This window comes from Ahaetulla prasina, chromosome 8, assembly GCF_028640845.1.
Source record: "Ahaetulla prasina isolate Xishuangbanna chromosome 8, ASM2864084v1, whole genome shotgun sequence".
Classification (NCBI taxonomy): Eukaryota; Metazoa; Chordata; class Lepidosauria; order Squamata; family Colubridae; genus Ahaetulla; species Ahaetulla prasina.
The window spans coordinates 78,150,160-78,170,095 of record NC_080546.1 but is presented as its reverse complement, the minus strand read 5'-3'; the positions used below and the strand labels follow the sequence as shown (position 1 = coordinate 78,170,095).

Below are 19,936 nucleotides of genomic sequence, written 5' to 3'. Positions count from 1 at the left end.
ATTTATATCCTTTGAAGAAAAAATATATTTTCCGGTTCTCCTTATAGACACTGGCCAGAAGAACAGAAAATGCCATTCAACAGAGAACAACAAGTCAATTATTAAATGTATTGAAATCATATTATAATAAAGTATATACATAAACTGGAACAATGGTCTTGGTAGAAGAATTCAAACATACAGTTTTAAGTACTGATTGATAATTCACGTGGTATCATTTTACGCCACTCCTGTTCTTTAATTTTTTTTTAAAAAATGAATCATTACTTTCTTAATATGCCATACAATTACAGACCAAACTCTCCATCCAGGCCCATTTTAAAGCTTCTTTGTCGTGGATGCAGATCTTTGTGGTTGTGATCTTTGCTGATGTTAAAATAGGAGGAACTATCCCATATAAAACTCAAAAAACATAATTTTTTTAATGCAAAGTCTACTTTCTCCCATTAAGGGAAAAAAAAATCCTTGAAATTGGTCTCACCAACCAGATGTTTCTAATTAAATGTCCTCCGACCTTGTTGATCAAAAGAATGAAGTGTTATCTCTCTTTTAAAAAAAAAAAAAAAGATTACCTGCCTCCTACTGTATAATGTGGGAATGACTTTGGAAGACAAGACAATGAGATAAAACCAAGGTCAGATAAAAAGCAGCGGAGCCCAAGACAAGAATGTGAGTGGGATAATAGTCTCAGAAGAGACCCTGCAAGTGGGATGGGAGAAGAGAGGAAAAAATACTTTCAGACTTGCAACCTTCAGTTAATGTAACCTTACAAATGAGTACAATTAGCTCATGTGGCTGCATTTTGTGTCTGGTCTACAGTGAGGCCGACCTAACATGAAAAGTAAATAAAGCTGACATGAGAATCATTGGATAACTTTTGAAAAGAGGTTCCTAAGTTCCTTCCCTTGTGCAGGAGCTGGATCCAGTAACTTGTGTTGTTCCTCCAAGAATATGGGCAGTGATTTCACAGCAGACTAGAATACGTTCTCAACCCACTAAAGCAGGGATGTCAAACTCAGTTTCACTGAGGGCTGCATCAGGGTTGAATTTGACCTCAGGGAGCCAGGGTAGGTGTGGCCAGCTCGATGTCACTTGTGTTGGGGATGTCTGTAGTGGCCCGAGCACTCTGCCAATGAAAACAGACTCCCAAGCTCCATTTTCAGCTGCGACAGACTCCTGCCATCCTCTGCCAGTGAAAACGGAGCTCTGTTTTCATTGGCAAAGAGCGGCAGGAGGCCATCGCAGCTGAAAATGGCGGCTGGGAGGGCCGCCACAGCCTTCCCGAGCTCCATTTTCACTGGCAGAGGCATCGCAGGCCAGTCCTTTACTGTTTCTAGGGTGGCCCTGCCCTGCGGGCCAGATCTAAGCATCCTGCAGCCCGGATCTGGCCCCCGGGCCTTGAGTTTGACACCCCTGCTGTAACAGTCATTTTGTGACTGTTCACAAAATGTTGAATAGAATAGAACAGAACAGAACAGAACAGAACAGAACAGAACAGAACAGAACAGAATAGAATAGAATAGAATAGAATAGAATAGAATAGAATAGAATTTTATTGGCCAAGTGTGATTGGACACACAAGGAATTGGTCTTGGTGCATATGCTCTCAGTGTACATAAAAGAAAAGATACGTTCATCAAGGTACAACATTTACAACACTATTGATGGTCAATATATCAATATAAATCATAAGGATTGCCAGCAACAAGTTATAGTCATACAGTCATAAGTGGAAAGAGATTGGTGATGGGAACTATGAGACGATTAATAGTAGTGCAGATTCAGTACATAGTTTGACAGTGTTGATGGAATTATTTGTTTAGCAGAGTGATGGCCTCGGGGAAAAAACTGTTCTTGTGTCTAGTTGTTCTGGTGTGCAGTGCTCTATAGCGTCGTTTTGAGGGTAGGAGTTGAAACAGTTTATGTCCAGGATGCGAGGGATCTGTAAATATTTTCATGGCCCTCTTCTTGATTCGTGCAGTATACAGGTCCTCAATGGAAGGCAGGTTGGTAGCAATTATTTTTTCTGCAGTTCTAATTATCCTCTGAAGTCTGTGTTTTTCTTGTTGGGTTGCAGAACCGAACCAGACAGTTATAGAGATGCAAATGACAGACTCAATAATTCCTCTGTAGAACTGAATCAGCAGCTCCTTGGGCAGTTTGAGCTTACTGAGTTGTCGCAGAAAGAACATTCTTTCTTGTCCTTTTTTAATGATGTTTTTGATGTTAGCTGTCCATTTTAGATCTTGCGATATGATAGAACCTAGAAATTTGAAGGTTTCTACTGTTGATACTGTGTTGTCTAGAATTGTGAGAGGTGGAAGTATGGAAGGGTTTCTCCTAAAGTCTACCACCATTTCTACGGTTTTGAGTGTGTTCAGTTCCAGATTGTTTTGGTTGCACCACAAGGCTAGTCGTTCGACCTCTCGTCTATATGCGGATTCGTCATTGTCTCGAATGAGACCAATTACTGTTGTATCATCTGCGAACTTCAGTAGCTTAACAAATGGATCATTGGAGATGCAGTCATTGGTATACAGAGAGAAGAGAAGTGGGGAGAACACACAGCCTTGGGGAGCCCCTGTGCTAATTGTACAGGTATTTGATGTGATCTTGCTTAGCTTCACCTGCTGCTTCCTGTTTGTTAGGAAGCTTGCAGACTGAAAAGGATACTTCCTGACGATGCCTGCCTGAAGTTCTCATTTGTGTAGATGAGATAGAACATTAAACCCTCTCAGGTAGTGGAATGATCTCACCTGAGGCGAGGGGAAGGGGAATACAGGCAGTCCTCGACTTACAACGGTTCATTTAGTGACCAAAGTTGCAACAGTACTGGAAAAAAGTGACTTATGACCGTTTTTCACAGTTAGAATCTTCGCAGCATCCCCACAATCATGTGATCAAAATTCAGAAGCTTGGCAACTGGTTCATACTTATGACCATCGCTGTGTCCCAAGGTCATGCAATCACTTCTTTCTGACAAGCAAAGTCAATGTGGAAGCCAGATTCATTTAGCAACTGGGATACAAATTTATCAGCTGCAGTGATTCACTTAACAACTATGGCAAGAAATGTCTTAACAGAAATTTTGGGCTCAATTGTGGTTGTAAGTTGAGGACTACTTGTACATGTTTGGTAATGTCTATTTCTCTTGATATCACAAACATTTGGTTGTATAGAAACAACATTCAACGAAAGGGTGACGGCTAAATGTAAAATAAGTTGCTACCTTTCCTTGAATTGATCCTTCAAAAATTGTATCTGATACAAGAGGGTATTAATCTTTATAGAACCTGAACCTGAGATGTGTATAAACCAAAGACCAGCCTGAAACTTTAATTTAATGGAGAAGATTAATTCCAGAGTGCACTGAAATTGTTGCATCTCTAATAGATTGGAATAGCTCACAAAAGCAAAAAACAAATGACCTGAACATTTGTTTCAACAACAAGAAATTTACTTATTTGGACTTGTAAGCTGCCCAACTCCAGTGGACTTTGCATATATGAAGAACCACTTTGGAAGCTAAAACAACTTGTCAAATGCAGAAAATCAAGAGTCCAGGCAGTTGAAATGAATATATAGGTTTATTGCAAACTGAAGTTCTCTACAAGAATCTGAATAATCAAAGCAAAGTGGTGGTAGATACGAGTCAACAGAATTCAAGGTGGATTGAACTTAGATCTGTTTTATGTGGGAAGGGGCTCAAAGCTGATGATGCACTTGGCCCCTCCCTCAGGCTCAGCCAGGTCATCTACAAAAACTAGGAATTGGAAAATTCCTAGCATCTACCTCTTAAAACCAGGCATTCTGATCAGGCATGGTTTAAACCACTGAAAGATATAGCTGGATTCCTAGTAAAGGAAAACTTTATCAGCAACCATTCAATACTTGCTATTCACCTTATAAAAATACTAATTTTAAAGGCAAACCAAGGTTCCTTACCTGTAACTTTGATTCTCTTTAACAGTTTATTGGTGGAAAAGCAAGATCAGATAAGTACAATGGTCCATATAATTTACAATGGCACTTAAATGCTTTTGTGAACCCTTTTGAATGTTCAATATTTCTACATATCTATCACCTACAATGTAATCTATTCTCCATACTAATCCTAAAACTGCATAAAAGATAAAGGTAAAGGTTCCCCTTGCACATATGTGCTAGTCGTTGGCGACTCTAGGGGGCGGTGCTCCTCTCCGTTTCAAAGCCGAAGAGCCAGCGCTGTCCGAAGACGTCTCCGTGGTCATGTGGCCGGCATGACTCAACGCCAAAGGCTCACGGAACGCTGTTATCTTCCCACCAAAGGTGGTCCCTATTTTTTCTACTTGCATTTTTACGTGCTTTCGAAACTGGTAGGTTGGCAGAAGCTGGGACAAGTAACGGGAGCTCACCCCGTTACACGGCATAAACTACATAATGAAAACCAAATCAAGACAAATGAGTTAAAAAATATTAACGCAATGAAAACTTAAGACCAAGTTGAAAATGACACAAACATCTGATTATAAATGAACAGTACCAATTTGATTGGCATATACAGATGCACTTTCAATAAATAGAGGGAAGTTGCCTTAATATAGTGGACCAAATTTGAAGGGTCCTACACAGAAATAGGGATGCAGTGGCTTAGATGCTGAACTTGCCAATCGAAAGGTCGGCAGTTCACCAGTTCGAATCCCTAGTGCTGCATAACGGGATGAGCTCCTGTTACTTGCCCCAGCTTCTGCCAACCTAGCAGTTCGAAAGCACATAAACAATGCAAGTAGAAAAATAGGGACCATCTTTGGTGGAAAGGTAACAGCATTCTGTGCGCCTTTGGCTTTGAGTCGTGCCAGCCACATGACCACGGAGATGTCTTCGGACAGCGCTGGCTCTTTGGCTTTGAAACGGAGATGAGCACCGCCCCCTAGAGTCAGGAATGACCAGCACATATGTGCGAGGGGAACCTTTACCTTTTTACACAAATGTTTTTTTTTTCATAGCTCCAACATATAATATCTGCTTTCTTTTATGGCACCAAGAAAATTTAGCTTTGGCAAGTGTGTATTACCTATATTCTTACTGCATTGCAGAGAAAGTGAATTCTGGTTTTCATTATATATATTTTCTGGTTTTCATTATATACCTGGATCTGTGCATGTTTAAAAAAAAAAAAAAGACATCACCCATAGTAACAAGTTCCATCACCGAAGTCTCTTACACGGTTTTCTCCAAAAGTCAGCCAAAACAAAAGGTGAATGAGGATTCAGGCCTTTGGATTTAAACCAATTTGATGGTTAGAGAGATTTTAGTTGTTGATACTCTTTTGTCTCTGTGCCACCTCTTATCTTTCAAAGAATGACATGTTTAAGCGCATTAGCAGTAGCCGCTGATTGGATTGACTCTGGGGGGAGTTTACTAGCAGTTCTTTGAAGACTCTGTCCTTTGATAGAACACAGAATATAGAATAATAGAGTTGGAAGGGACCTTGGAGGTCTTCTAGTCCAACCCTCTGCTCAAAGGGGCAACCTTACGCCAGTTGAGATAAATGACTTGTCTATACCATTTCAGATAAATGGCAGTATTTCCTTCTGAAGTACCATTCCTGAATGGCACGCACAACTGCTGCTGCCTGTACTACAGTTCCGAAAAGTACCCTTCTGAGACCCAACGAGCTACTTTAAACTCTGCCCGGTGGTTTCAGAAGTCATGTGAAAGGAAGATTGTTGAAGCAAATTGCAAGTTCTGTGCGAAGGCAAGGTCACATACCAAGGTCACATACCAGGTGAGGGCTGACAAAAGGGGTTCCACGTTCCTTCTGGAAGTTCAGACAAATTGAACTACCACGCTGTAGGTATTCCTGTCTGACCAAATCCTGCTGATTGAGAAAGTATTTTAAGAAAAGAAAATATTTTTTTGCTTTAACTTGTCGGTTTCTCTGGAGTTCAGTGAAAATTCTGAGTATTGCTGTCACTAAGATAAAAGGAATATGGAAGGCTGGAGCGTTTCCTTGGAAAAGCTTCCCTTCAAAAGACCTTATAAAAGACAGAACGACCTGGCAATATAAGTTCAATATAGACACACTTATCTATTAGGACTAATAGTCATTGACAAATATATCATGCATTTTATTTTATTTTATTTTATTTATTTGATTTTAATACCGCCCTTCTCCCGAAGGACTCAGGGCGGTGTACAGGCAGAATAAAACAAACAATACAAAATACAATTAAAATGAAATGTCAGGGCTTTGTATAGCCTAGATTAATGCTGGTGAACCTTTTCAGCACCGAGTGCCGAAACGGGGTGTGTGCATGTTCCAGAAACCGGAAGAGCAGCCACCTGGCACGCATGCGTGTGCCGGGAAGATGATTTTCCGGTTTCTGGCACGCGCATATGCACTGGCCACCTGGTCTTCTGCTTTCTGGAACGCATGCGCACATGCAAAGACCAGTTGGCTGGTGCACATACACCAACCGGAAACCGGAAGATCATCTTCCCGGCGCTTGCATGCGCACTAGGCAGCTGCTCTTCCTGTTTGTGGCTGTTGTGCCTCGCCCTCCCTCCTCTCCTCAGCCGGGTCCCTCCTGTCGCCTCCCGGGCCTGCTATCAGATTCAGAGTCTGATAATGAAGAGGAATGGCCTGGCATGCCTCCAGCCTCCAGCCCCCAGCCTTGGCCCCATGCCCGGACAGAATGTCAGGAATGAACAAACAAACCTCACTCCTACAGCATGTGAGCAGGGAGCCAGCCACGTGCTAGAATTACCGGCAGCAGATCCAGAAGAAGGGAATTCACAGTGGACGGATCCCCGCTTCTGGAGATCTGAGAGGCGACGTCAGCAGAAGGAAGGGAGGGGCAGGCCTGGATAAGTGCTGAGTCATGGAGCCACATCCCACAGCCTATATAAAGGATCAGCTTGAGTCAAGCAACTTTGAGTCAAGCAAAGTCTCCTTTCGTTTGCTGAAGTCACAACTTGGATTCCTGCCTGCCCTGAGACATCTGAAAGGAATTTGGCAAAGCTGCAGAGGCTTTGTGACCACGCTTGATACGGACTTCCTAGACCCGGTCGCTGGAGGGGGAGGGGACATGACAGTGGCGCTCCAGTGTGTGTGAAGACCAGCTGGCCAGTGCGCCGGAACCTGAAAGAGCAATGGGTGACGGCTCGCGTGCCTGGATGGCTCTGCATGCCACTTCCAGCACACGTGCCATAGGTTCACCATCACGAGCCTAGATATAATACTTCTGTTTAATGTTGGAATTCCTCCGTAGAATAGAGGCTGAAACTTCTTGGTTGTGAAGGCAGGTGGACCAGTAGAAGTTAGGAATGTAAAGGGCATACTTGGGTAGACACATCTGAAGCCAGTAAATATGAGTCTGATGCAGTGGTGAAATCTAAATTTCTTGCCTACCGGTTCTGTGGGCATGGCTTGGTGGGGGCATGGCTTGATGGGGAGGGTCATGTGACTGGGTTGGCATGGCTATGTGATTGGGGGATCAAAAGACAGAAACTCACAATGTCCTGCTGGAGCAGGGTTGGACTAGATGACCTCCAGGTCCCTTCCAGCCCTGGATTATCCTCTGAAGCTGCGTCTAGTGCCAGGTTTGTAGTCCTTCCTTCCTCCCTCCCTCTTCCTTCCTTCCTTCCTTCCTTCCTTCCTTCCTTCCTTCCTTCCTTCCTTCCTTCCTTCCTTCCTCTCTCTCTCTCTCTCTTTCTCTCAAACGAACCCCCCACCCCATTTTTTGTCTACAGGCTTCAGCTTTTTTACCATTTCAAAAACGCTTTAAAAAGAAAAAAAAAAGCTTTTGATGATCAGGCACCTCAGCTGGGATTGTCAGAGTCTAGTTTTAACCCTTTAAAAGGCAGAAGAGGTTGTTTAAAAATGTTTTTAAAAGTAAAAAAAAAGGCTCTGATAATCACGTGGCTCAGCTGTGCATGGTGGGGGGTCCAGGGATTTTTGCTATCGGTTCTCCGAACCACCAGCTGCCATTGCTACCGGATCAGCTGATCCAGTCCAAACTGGGAGCATTTCACCCCTGGTCTGATGACAAAATTCTGTCAGACATAATGGAAAATGGGACCACGTGTGTTTTTCACTTGCAATTATCCCTCACTTTGCATTGTTTAGATAACCAAGGAATTCTGATTTGCTTGAGCCAGGATAAAAGATAACCAAAATGCTACTGTTCATTGTGACTTAGTTCCTGGAGAGAGAAAAAATGAAGATTTCGGAGAGTTGAGACAAATAGAATGGATTTGGTTTGTGACCTTGCCTTCCCACAGAAGACAACAAGCAAGGCAGCCGGCATCAGTGAAATCAGTTTTACACCTTGATTATCTTTGTACTTTTCCGTTAATCTATTAATGTGGATTAAAACCTGTTGTGTGAGCCCTAAGCAACAATGTGGAGTGGTATTTCTGAATGTGATTATAAAAGGAAGTTTGAGAACCTAGTGTCCTTTAAAAGTTGCCAACCACAGTTGTGAGAAAGGCAACTATTCCCATCGTCTCCCAGTTCTCAAAACCTGCCAGGATCTGCTGCCTTGCAGTTTCTTGGCAAAGAACAACTGTTTGGAGCACATGTGGGTTATCTCCCGTCCTCTCCTTATCTGGAGAAACTTCAAAGAACCTGTCTACCCCCAACTGGCTCTTCCTTCTTTGCTGTAATTGTCAGCTTTGCTCTTGGCAGAGCTGTCTTTAATCTGCCATTTCTTCTTCCTGAGAAGGACATCTATATGTTAGTTATTGAGGTACTACACTTATAGTAAGTTTTAAATATTTAATTAACTTTCACGTTATGTGCCACCCTGAACTGCCACTGAGCTTTCTCTGTTTTATATGTGCCATGGTTATATTCATAACTGCGCCGTGTGGTTCTGTTTGAAATACATTTGGTTTAATTTGCTTTGTACACTTGTATCAACATCTTATCTGTCGTATATCGTCAAAGATAATTTTGTCAAAATCTTACCTTATGCAAAGCTCCCACCTTAGACAAACCCATAATATTCTAGAATTAGTACAAATAAAAACCTTTATTTGGGGAGGGGACCTTTTGGGAACACTGCAACCTAATTTAAGGATGCTAGGGAATATTTCTAGTAAGGCCTGGTCACTTTGGGAGGGAAGACACAGCCTGTTGTTACCTGGCTCTGATCTTCACAGGGCTTTAAAGTATCGAAGCCCCATTTCATCCAAACCAAATATAAGGAAGTCAATGAGGATGTCACATTGGGGTTTCTTCAGAGGATAATTAGAACTGCAGAAAAAACAATGGCTACCAACCTGCCTTTCATGGAGGACCTGTATACTGCACGAATCAAGAAGAGGGCTGTAAAAATATTTACAGACCCCTCGCATCCTGGAAATAAACTGTTTCAACTCCTACCCTCAAAACGATGCTATAGAGCACTGCACACCAGAACAACTAGACACAAGAACAGTTTTCCCCAAACGCCATCACTCTGCTAAACAAATAATTCCCTCAACACTGTCAAACTATTTACTAAATCTGCACTACTATTAATCTTCTCATTGTTCCCACCACCCATCTCCTTCCACTTATGACTGTAACTTTGTTGCTTGTATCCTTACGATTTATATTGATGTTGATTGTTTCCCGATTGCTTATTTGTACCCTATGACTATCATTAAGTGTTGTACCTTATAATTCTTGACGAACGTATCTTTTCTTTTATGTACACTGGGAGCGTATGCACCAAGACCAATTCCTTGTGTGTCCAATCACACTTGGCCAATAAAAAATTCTATTCTATTTTATTCTATTCTATTCTATTCTATCTATGACTATCATCAAGTGTTCTGATTCTTGATGAAGGTATCTTTTCTTTTATGTACACTGAGAGCATATGCACCAAAGACAAATTCCTTGTGTGTCCAATCACACTTGGCCAATAAAGAATTCTATTCTATTTTCCCCCTCCCTCCCATAGGCTGCTGTGCCAGGTGAATCTTGAGTGAAAGTTGGGGTGGGGGGGAGGGAAGGACCTTTTTCCAACCCTGCAAAGCCGCTGGATGGACCCCTAGCGAGGCTTTCTCCCGCTTTCCTTCTCCCCTCCCTCCCTCCCTCCCTCCTTCCTTCCCTCCCCCTCCTTCCCTCCCTCCCTCGACTCGAGGCTGCCCGGTTGCAGGAAGGGAGCATGTGATCGCTGGCGGGTCTCGAATTCGCTCGCCTTGCCATGGTGTGGCAGCAGCGCGGAGCTGAATGGAGGCTGCTTGAGAAGAGCGGGCTGGGCTGCTGATGCCGCCGCTGCTGCTGCTGCTCCTTGGGGATCCATCGTCCGCCAGATCAAGGTTCTCCCACGAGGTAAGCTCAACCTGCGGGAAGCCGGGATCGCCCGAAGGATCCCCTTTGCCTGGCTGCCTGCCTGCTTCTTGCTCAAAGCCTCCTTCGGCAGGGAGCAGAAGTTTTGCCAGCTACAACAACCTCGCTGGGCGCTCGCAGTCGCATCCCAGGCGGCGGCGGTGGGTGGTTTTTTTTTTTGCCTGGGGAAGGCAAGCTAAGAAGGGATGGATCGGCGCTGAGAAAAAGATCCTCGTTCTGGATCCCGGGAGGTAAAGGCGGCGGCGGCGGCGGCGGCAGAAGCCGCGTCCGTGATGGAGACGCGGGTGGGGGGAACGCTGTAGTAATACTGTAGTAGTGACAGCGCTGCTCCCGAAAGGATTAAATCGAGCCAGCCTTGCGGAGGCTGCCCGTGGTGTCTATGTGTGTGTGTATCCTTCCTCTATCTCTGCCTGTACTGTCAAGCCTTGGGGAGATCCACTGACGTCTCCCCCCCCCTTTTTTTCCTTCTTCCCCTCGATCTGAGTCTAGCAGCATCGAGGTGTGTGTATATGGAGGAGGGGGGGAGAGAAAAAAAGAAGGGGTGACTTTTCTCGCGTGGGTCTCCCACCAACCCCTCCCCGTCCCTGGAGCTGCATTGCTTTGTCTGAACAGCCCCCCCTCCTCCTCTCCCCTCCCCGCCCCCGAAAGCCATCGATCGTCACAGGACGCTGCGCCTCGTGTAAAACGGGCTTGTAAGTCAGATCTGCGGGTGGGGGTCGCCCCCCCCCCCACTCGGGATGATAGGCGAGAGAGACCCTTCCCGAGCGATCCCCCTTTTTTTCTTTTTTTTTCTTTCTGTCACCTCAACCCCCGCCCCGCTTTTGCACAGCGGGAACGGAAGCTTCTCACTGCCACAAGCGCCTGTGTCAAGAGGAGCTCCCCAAAACTGGAAAGACTCACCTGCAGGAATCTCGCTGCTGCTGCTGCTGCGGCGACGGCTGGTGCTTTGGCCTCCGGAGGGCTTGGAGGGAGGGAGGGGGGAGAAACCAGGCATCGGTGAAAGAAAGGGGAAAGAATAGAATAGAATAGAATAGAATAGAATAGAATTCTTTTATTGGCCAAGTGTGATTGGACACAGAAGGAATTTATCTTGGTGCTTATGCTCTCAGTGTACATAAAAGAAAAGATACCTTCATCAAGGTACAACAGGAGATGAATAGATGAATAGATAGGAAGGAAGGAAGGAAGGAAGGACAGAAGGACATGGATAGAAGGAAGGAGATGAATAGAGGAAGGAAGGAAGTCTGAGTTCCAGCCAATCAACTATGATTATATGGAAATCCCAGTAGAATAGAATAGAATAGAATAGAATAGAATAGAATAGAATAGAATAGAATAGAATAGAATAGAATAGAATAGAATAGAGTTGTTGTTGTTGTTGTTGTTGTTAGTTGTGAAGTCATGTATCCGACCCATCGCGACCCCATGGACAACATTCCTCCAGGCCTTTCTGTCCTCTACCATCCTCTGGAGTCCATTTAAACTCATGCCTACTGCTTCAGTGACTCCATCCAGCAACCTTGTTCTCTGTCGTCCCGTTCTTCTTTTGCCCTCAATCTTTCCCAGCATTAGGCTCTTCTCCAGTGAGTCCTTCTTTCTCAATAGGTGGCCAAAGTATTTCAGTTAGAATAGATTAGAATAGAATTCTTTTATTGGCCAAGTGTGATTGGACACACAAGGAATTTGTCTTTGGTGCATATGCTCTCAGTGTACATAAAAGAAAAGATACCTTCATCAAGGCACAACAGGAGATGAATAGAGATAGATAGGAAGGAAGGAAGGAAGGAAGGAAGGAAGGAAGGAAGGAAGGAAGGAAGGAAGGAAGGAAGGAAGGAAGGAAGGAAAGACATGGATAGAAGGAAGGAGAGGAATAGAGGAAGGAAGGAAGTTAACTGAGTTCCAGCCAATCAACTATGGTTATATGGAAATCCCAGTAGAATAGAATAGAATAGAATAGAATAGAATAGAATAGAATAGAATAGAATAGAATAGAATAGAATAGAATAGAATAGAATTCTTTTATTTGCCAAGTGTGATTGGACACACAAGGAATTTGTCTTTGGTGCATATGCTCTCAGTCTACATAAAAGAAAAGATACCTTCATCAAGGTACAACAGGAGATGAATAGATGCATAGATAGGAAGGAAGGAAGGAAGGAAGGACAGAAGGACATGGATAGAAGGAAGGAGATGAATAGAGGAAGGAAGGAAGTCTGAGTTCCAGCCAATCAACTATGATTATATGGAAATCCCAGTAGAATAGAATAGAATAGAATAGAATAGAATAGAATAGAATAGAATAGAATAGAATAGAATAGAATAGAATAGAGTTGTTGTTGTTGTTGTTGTTGTTAGTTGTGAAGTCATGTATCCGACCCATCGCGACCCCATGGACAACATTCCTCCAGGCCTTTCTGTCCTCTACCATCCTCTGGAGTCCATTTAAACTCATGCCTACTGCTTCAGTGACTCCATCCAGCAACCTTGTTCTCTGTCGTCCTGTTCTTCTTTTGCCCTCAATCTTTCCCAGCATTAGGCTCTTCTCCAGTGAGTCCTTCTTTCTCATTAGGTGGCCAAAGTATTTCAGTTAGAATAGATTAGAATAGAATTCTTTTATTGGCCAAGTGTAATTGGACACACAAGGAATTTGTCTTTGGTGCATATGCTCTCAGTGTACATAAAAGAAAAGATACCTTCATCAAGGCACAACAGGAGATGAATAGAGATAGATAGATAGGAAGGAAGGAAGGAAGGAAGGAAGGAAGGAAGGAAGGAAGGAAGGAAGGAAGGAAGGAAGGAAGGAAGGACATGGATAGAAGGAAGGAGAGGAATAGAGGAAGGAAGGAAGTTAACTGAGTTCCAGCCAATCAACTATGGTTATATGGAAATCCCAGTAGAATAGAATAGAATAGAATAGAATAGAATAGAATAGAATAGAATAGAATAGAATAGAATAGAATAGAATAGAATAGAATAGAATAGAATTCTTTTATTTGCCAAGTGTGATTGGACACACAAGGAATTTGTCTTTGGTGCATATGCTCTCAGTCTACATAAAAGAAAAGATACCTTCATCAAGGTACAACACTTAATGATAGTCATAGGGTACAAATTTAACACTTTGTATTAAAGAGAGAAAAAGGTGTCGTCGCTTCTTCGCACCCCACTCCACCCCTTCCCCCCACCCCTCTGCTTTCCCGGTCAGAAGAAAATTGGAAACCACAACTCTTCCTCTTGCAATTTTAATAGGGTTCACAATAGGGCTGCTTGAACCTGAGCTGCTTAAGGGAGGAGGAGGAGGAGATGTTAGGAGGGAAAAGGAAGTGCCCTTTGCAACCCAGGAGTAATAAAGCCACTTGCCATGGGGTTGGAATGTGGTTTTTGCTTCCCAATTGAGAGACCTGGGCAATGACAAGGCAAGTCATAGGCGACATTTCAACATGCCAACCAACAATAATTGTAGCCGAACCAACTTGTTAAGTGAAGGCAGGCAGGAGGTAATTACTGTCTCAGTTAGAACCAATAAACCAAATATGTCTTTTTTTTTCCCCTGTGAGCTTTTATTTATATTTTACCCTTATTGATATCCTGCTTTTGAGGAGGCATAGCCTTCCACGGCAGGAGACTACCTGAAGCTGCTGAAAAACTGGTTGCGTGGATGCAGAGGTGCGTGTTGAATACATCCAGCATAAGTTCTGTGAGAAACCGGGATGAACCTATTAGAAACTGCGTGCTGATTTTATTCGGCAGAAGCTGGCTGTGCAGTGATTTTTATCTGCTGCTGGCTTCCTGTCAAGTTGGATTGTCATCCCCACATGCATGCTGGGCACAGGGAAGAGGATCAAAAAGGTCAAGATGGCAGTTACAGCGGTGTGATCAGCAGTGAAACACTACCGGTTTACACCGGTTTGGGAGAACTGGTAGCAATGGTGGCCGGTGGTTTTTTTTATTTATTATTATTTGCATTTATATCCCGCCCTTCTCCGAAGACTCAGGGTGGCCTACACTATGTCAAGCAATAGGTGTTTAGCTCTGCGAAACCTGGTAATTGGCGGAAATAGATCACAGACATCCAGTAATGGTTGGCGCTTTTTAGTTTCAACCACCGGTGTCAAACTCGATCGCATCACATGTTGTATCGTGATGTGTTTTTTCTTTTGTGGAGCCGAGATGGGCGTGGTCTGCACATGATGCATCCGGGACATGGGTGGCCAGGTTTGACAGGCCTGGTTTAAAGTTTTCCAACTGGTTAAACTAAATGCCGTGTGTACGAAGAATTGAGCACCTCTGTATGCCAACTCTGAAAAATGGCAAATGAACATTTTTAAAGTTTAGAAGTCCCTGCTTGCTAAAATTCTTCTCATCGATTGTTAGTCCTGTCTATCAGCTGGGTTTTTGTGATGATGGTAGTACCACAAGCTCAAAAATTCTTGTTGAGTTACTAGCAGTTGGTTTAGGTCACTTTAGGTTTGTGTCCCTTAAATCTCATGCACTACTTAGCAGTGCCTAGTCATTCAGTTTGAAGAATAAATTATTAAAGAGACATGTTTTAGAGCTCAAAGTGCTGAATACTTTAAACAAGTGTTTTATACTAATGTAAAAAATTAATGTAAGATGCTTGTTTCTGGTTTAGCATAATTTGGCAAGCCGGCCCCTAGGATTTATAAAATTTGGTTTAGACTTTTGCATCTTGTTTAATGAACAACGGTTAAAAATCCTGCTTTAATAGTAAAGAATTCTTACTATTAAATCTAACATAGACCCATGAGAGGAACATGAAATGTATTTAATGGGAGAAAAAGTAGGTTCATCTGGAGATGATGATGTCACTGAATGAAGATTTCAGGAAATTGTTGTGCCAATTTATGAAACCAAGAGGACTATTATTCCTTTTAAGTCTTTGTGTTCACTTCCTTGTGTAATGGAAGGGAATAAGGCTGCAACAGTACAACTCGTTAGGAAACAAACATGGATTAGTTCATTGTGTGTACTTAACCCTTGATTAGCCAGTTTGATGCAGGGGTTAAGGTACTGCATAGAAACCAGGAGACTGAATTCTAGTCCTGCCTTAGGCATGAAAGCCACCTGCGTGCCTTTAAGCCAGTCTCTCCCTCTCAGCCCAACTCACAAAGCTATTTTGGGAGGGGGACAGGAGGAGGAAAAGTTATTGGGTATGTTTGCTGCATTGAGTTACTTATAGAGTGATAAAGACAAGGTAAAAATGTAAACCAGAAATTGGATTATTTCAATAGCTGGGTTGTGCTACTAAGCCCTTATTAAAACTCTTGAGCTGAATTTGACAGTTGGTGGCTAATTAGGGTTTCAACTTTGGCAGTATATGGAAATATTTGTGATTGTCTAGACTAGGGGTCCCCAACCTTGGTCCCTTTAAGACTTGTGGACTTCAACTTCCAGAGTTCCTCTGTCAGCTTTGCTGGCTGAGGGACTCTGGGAGTTGAAGTCCACAAGTCTTAAAGGGACCAAGGTTGGAGACCCCTGGTCTAGACCACAGCCTTGAGGTTTTCTAGAAGCCCTCCATCCAAATACTAACTAGACATTAATTTGGCTAGGTTTTTTTTTTTTTTTACAAGAGCCAATCTCACTCGGTGCTAACACTAACTGCAGCCCAGAACTAAAAGAGACAAAGAAGAAAGAAGTAATAGATTGCTATAGAAGAGAATCCTCTTTGGTACAACGTAGCTGCTTAAGTTTAGCTGTGAACCAAGGTTTATTGTTAACTGTGTATTTGCAAGTTCCTGGTCGGTACACATAGGTCTTCACAGAAGCTGACATATGATGTTACAGTATCTGTAAATATCTGTAATCTGACTTTAATCCACAAAAGGAACAGGGAAGACCTGATAGCAGTCTTCTAATGTTCGAGGGACTGCCACAGAGAGGAGGGGTGTGTGGGTCAAGCTATTTTTCAAAGCACCTGAAGGCCAGAGAAGGAATAATGGATGGAAACTGAACAAGGAGAGATTCAACCTGGAAATGAGGAATTTTCTGCCAGGGAGAATAATCAACCCATGGAACAGAAGTTGCCTTCAGAAGTTGTGGGAACTTCATCACTGGAAGCTTTCAAGAAGAGATTGGACTGCCAATCTGTCACAAATGGTGTAGGTCAGGGGTCTCCAACCTTGGTCCCTTTAAGACTTGTGGACTTCAACTCCCAGAGTCCCTCAGCTAGCAAAGCTGGCTGAGGAACTCTGGGAGTTGAAGTCTACAAGTCTTAAAGGGACCAAGGTTGGAGACCCTGCTGTAGGGTCTCCTGCTTTGGTAGGGGGTTGGACTAGATGACCTACAAGGTCCCTTCTAACTCTGTTAATCTGACTTTAATCTGATTTTAATCAAGAATCTAACCTGATCATTTGAGGTCTTCCAATGATGTACCCACAGTGATCACTTTGCGGCTGGTCATTCTCTTTCTCTCTTTTCTTCCAATTTTCCCAGCCAGCTTTTCCAATTTTCCAATTTTCCCAGCTTTCTCTAGAGAGAAGACCTTCCTTTAATGTTTCTGAAATGGGATAATTTGAGGCTGCCCATGTGTGCCGCAACTTGATTGATTTGTCTGATGACCGCTTTGTTTTTATTTTCATGGTATTCTCGGGAGCCCTTTCCAGTGCCGAATTTCAAAAAATTGTGATTGGATAGGTAATAGACAAGTTAAAGAAGCATTGAACTAAGTTGGCTGGAGATTCTAATTTCAGAAAAGGAAACTAAGCCAAGTAGCTAAAGAAGATTAGAAGACAATATAGAAACTAGAGCGGGATCATTAGAAACTCTTTCTACAATGCTCAAAGCTCAGCTTACTTATACTGCACTCGATTTATTTTGACTAGCAATAAGAGGAATATTGCCATTTTGGCTTCCCAGGTGTTATTGAACTAAGCCCCTCAAACCTTACAATGGGCCATGTTGTCTGAGGTGCTAGAGCATGGGTGTCAAACTCAGGGCATTGCGTTGCCATCACATGATGATTTGCGATGTTTTTCCCATTCGCGGAGCTGGGGTGGGCGTGGCCTGCACGTGACACATCCGGCCCGTGGCCTGCCAGTTTGACATTCCTGGGCTAGAGCTTGTAATCCAGCAAGATATAGTGAACCATGGACCTCACCTTTCATTCAATCCTGCCTCCCCCCCCACCACACTTCAATCTATCATCAAGGTCATTTATTAAATTAGTATTGATAAAGGCTATCGTCCTAAGATGTGTGAATAACTCACATAATTATGAATCAAATTACATGGACAATAATGGTGAAAATTCATGGGCATCTAATTAGCCATAATGATGCTAAAAAAAAAAGGTGCCTTGCGAAGTCACACTATAAGCACTGCCATTTTGTTCTTACATCATACACAAGTGTGATATTAGGGCAAAATTTATATTATGATGAAAGAACAAATTTTTCATCACTTGACCCTTTCTTTGTCCCAGGGGTGGGCTTCAGATCCTTTAGCAACGGGTTCATTGCCCCGTTGCTGGGTGGGAGTGGCCATGGTGGGAGTGGCCTAGTTGGCCACCTGCACCATAGCAGGGGGTGCATTTTCACCCTCCCCAGGCTCCAGAGGCTTTTCTTGAGCCTCTGGGAGGGCAGAAACAGCTTTTCCTGGGCTCCGGAGGCCCTCCGGAGGCCAGAAACAAGCCCGTTTCTGGACTCCCGGAACCTCCGATAGGCCCCAGCACTTACCTGGAATGATGAATGGCCGTGTGAAGACTCCTGGGGGGGGAGGGCGTGTCCAGCCAGGGGTGGCATTTGGCTGTTCGCCGAACCCCGGCAATCCTTGGCTAGAGGATCACCCGAACCCTGCCGAACCCCCAGGAATCCACCCCTGCTTTGTCCCCCTTCTACTCATGTCAATGTGTATGGATGTCCATGAGGGTTAAGTGTTTATGGGGGGGGGATAAATTATCAAACAGGCTTGACCATTAATATCTTTAATCCATAAAATACATATACATACTTTATATTAAATACCTAATAAAAATATAATGCAGACATTCGTGTGATGATGTCAGTGCGCACATGGTGTCACAATGACATTATTGTAGTTTGCTGTGGTTGTGGCTGAATCCATGCTCAGCCTGCTGTATGAATATGGCCAAGTAGGGTTTGAATTAACCGAGTTCAATATATTGCGAGAACACAGCTGTGCAGTACCATCAAAGAACAATGTTCCAGAACAAACTCCTAAAAATAGATGAAACATATAACTTTTATCTTTCTGATTCCTCTCCCAGTCTTTCATCATATTTATTCCCTAAAAATGATGTCTTGGTTTCCTGGTATCTCAGCTTTGAGATTTGATAATGTTCTCAAACAAAATTCCTCCTTTTTTCCTTTTGATTTTATTTGCTTTTTAAAGGTCTTATGTGTTTACTTGTTCCTATCCTTGAAAGTTTATCTTCCAGCTAGTACATGAATTTGTCCAAAATACATACTAATCATCCAAGAACTTCTACTATAACCTCCGTCCATCTAATATTTGATTTCAGATAGTAATTGGATAGAAGCTTGTCTTCTTTTTCTTGAATGCTTTTATTAACCCAATGACAAGGGTGATAGAATTAGGTACCAGTCAAATATCTTTTAGAAATCCAAGCATTTTAGCCCCAGACCCAAGTTGTAATTTAGAAGATTCTTAAAATTAACATAAAATTGAAACCTGAAGGATTGTTGGATAAGGAGTTGCGAAAAAAAAGTTTTGGAACTTTGTTCTTGTATATGTTGGTTGCAGCAAGAATGCTAGATGCCCAGAAATGCAAAGATATATCAAGCTCCATAACAGAAGAATGGATAGAAAAAGAAATATTGCTGGTAGAGATGACAAAATCGACTATTTTAATTGGAGAAAAGAATATATCTAGTTTTGTTTCTACTTGGAAACCATTTCTGGACTTTGTGCTCAAGGCAGAAAAAAATTGAACTTTTGACTTGGGTTTTGCTGATTAATCTAGTTTTTTGTTATAGAAATGGCTAGGGCTTGATGGTAAAGTAAAAAGTTGAGGATGTACTTCTATTTTGTATTTTACTGCACTGAAAAATATTGGAAGTCCATGCTTTTTTCTTCTTTCCGCTTTTGCCCCAAATATCTCTTTCACCTTTTCCTCTCTTCCCTGTTTCCCTATTATCTTTATTATCATTTGTATTTTATATCATGGTAATCTTAATGGAATTCTGGGGGGTGGGTGGTAAGAAATCCAAGAATTTCATCATGTAACAAGTAACATTTATTATGGCTTGTCCCATTCTGTTGGAATTTGGGACATTTTCCCCCAGTTTTTTTTAATGTATTTATTACATCTGGGTAGAATTTAGAATAACAGAGTTGGAAGGGACCTTGGAGGTCTCCTAGTCCAACCCTCTGTTTAGGCAGGAAACCCTACACGACTTCCAGACAAATGGTTATCCAACTTCTTCTTATAAACTTCCAGTGTTGGAGCATTCACAACTTCTGGAGTCAAGTTGTTCCATTGATTAATTGTTCTAACTGTCAGGAAATTTCTCCTTAGTTTTAAGTTGCTTCTCTCCTTGATTAGTTCCCACCCATTGCTTCTTTTCCTACCCTCAGTTCAGTGGTGAAATTCAAATTTTACTACCAGTT

The 19,936-nt window shown here is 42.7% G+C and overlaps 1 protein-coding gene across 3 annotated transcripts in view; it reads left to right on the top strand.

Annotated features, from left to right (window-relative positions):
* Positions 1–10,138: 10,138 nt before the first annotated feature.
* CRACD (capping protein inhibiting regulator of actin dynamics) overlaps positions 10,139–19,936 on the top strand; it is a 181,301-nt gene continuing 171,503 nt past the window's right edge. For 2 of the 3 annotated variants that reach the window (XM_058193096.1, XM_058193093.1), the window contains exon 1: positions 10,139–10,309. The gene's annotated coding sequence lies outside the window, so the exon portion shown is untranslated. Of the gene's footprint in view, positions 10,310–10,413; positions 10,558–19,936 lie in introns of those variants that run through there. The other variant, XM_058193095.1, reaches the window with a different exon arrangement.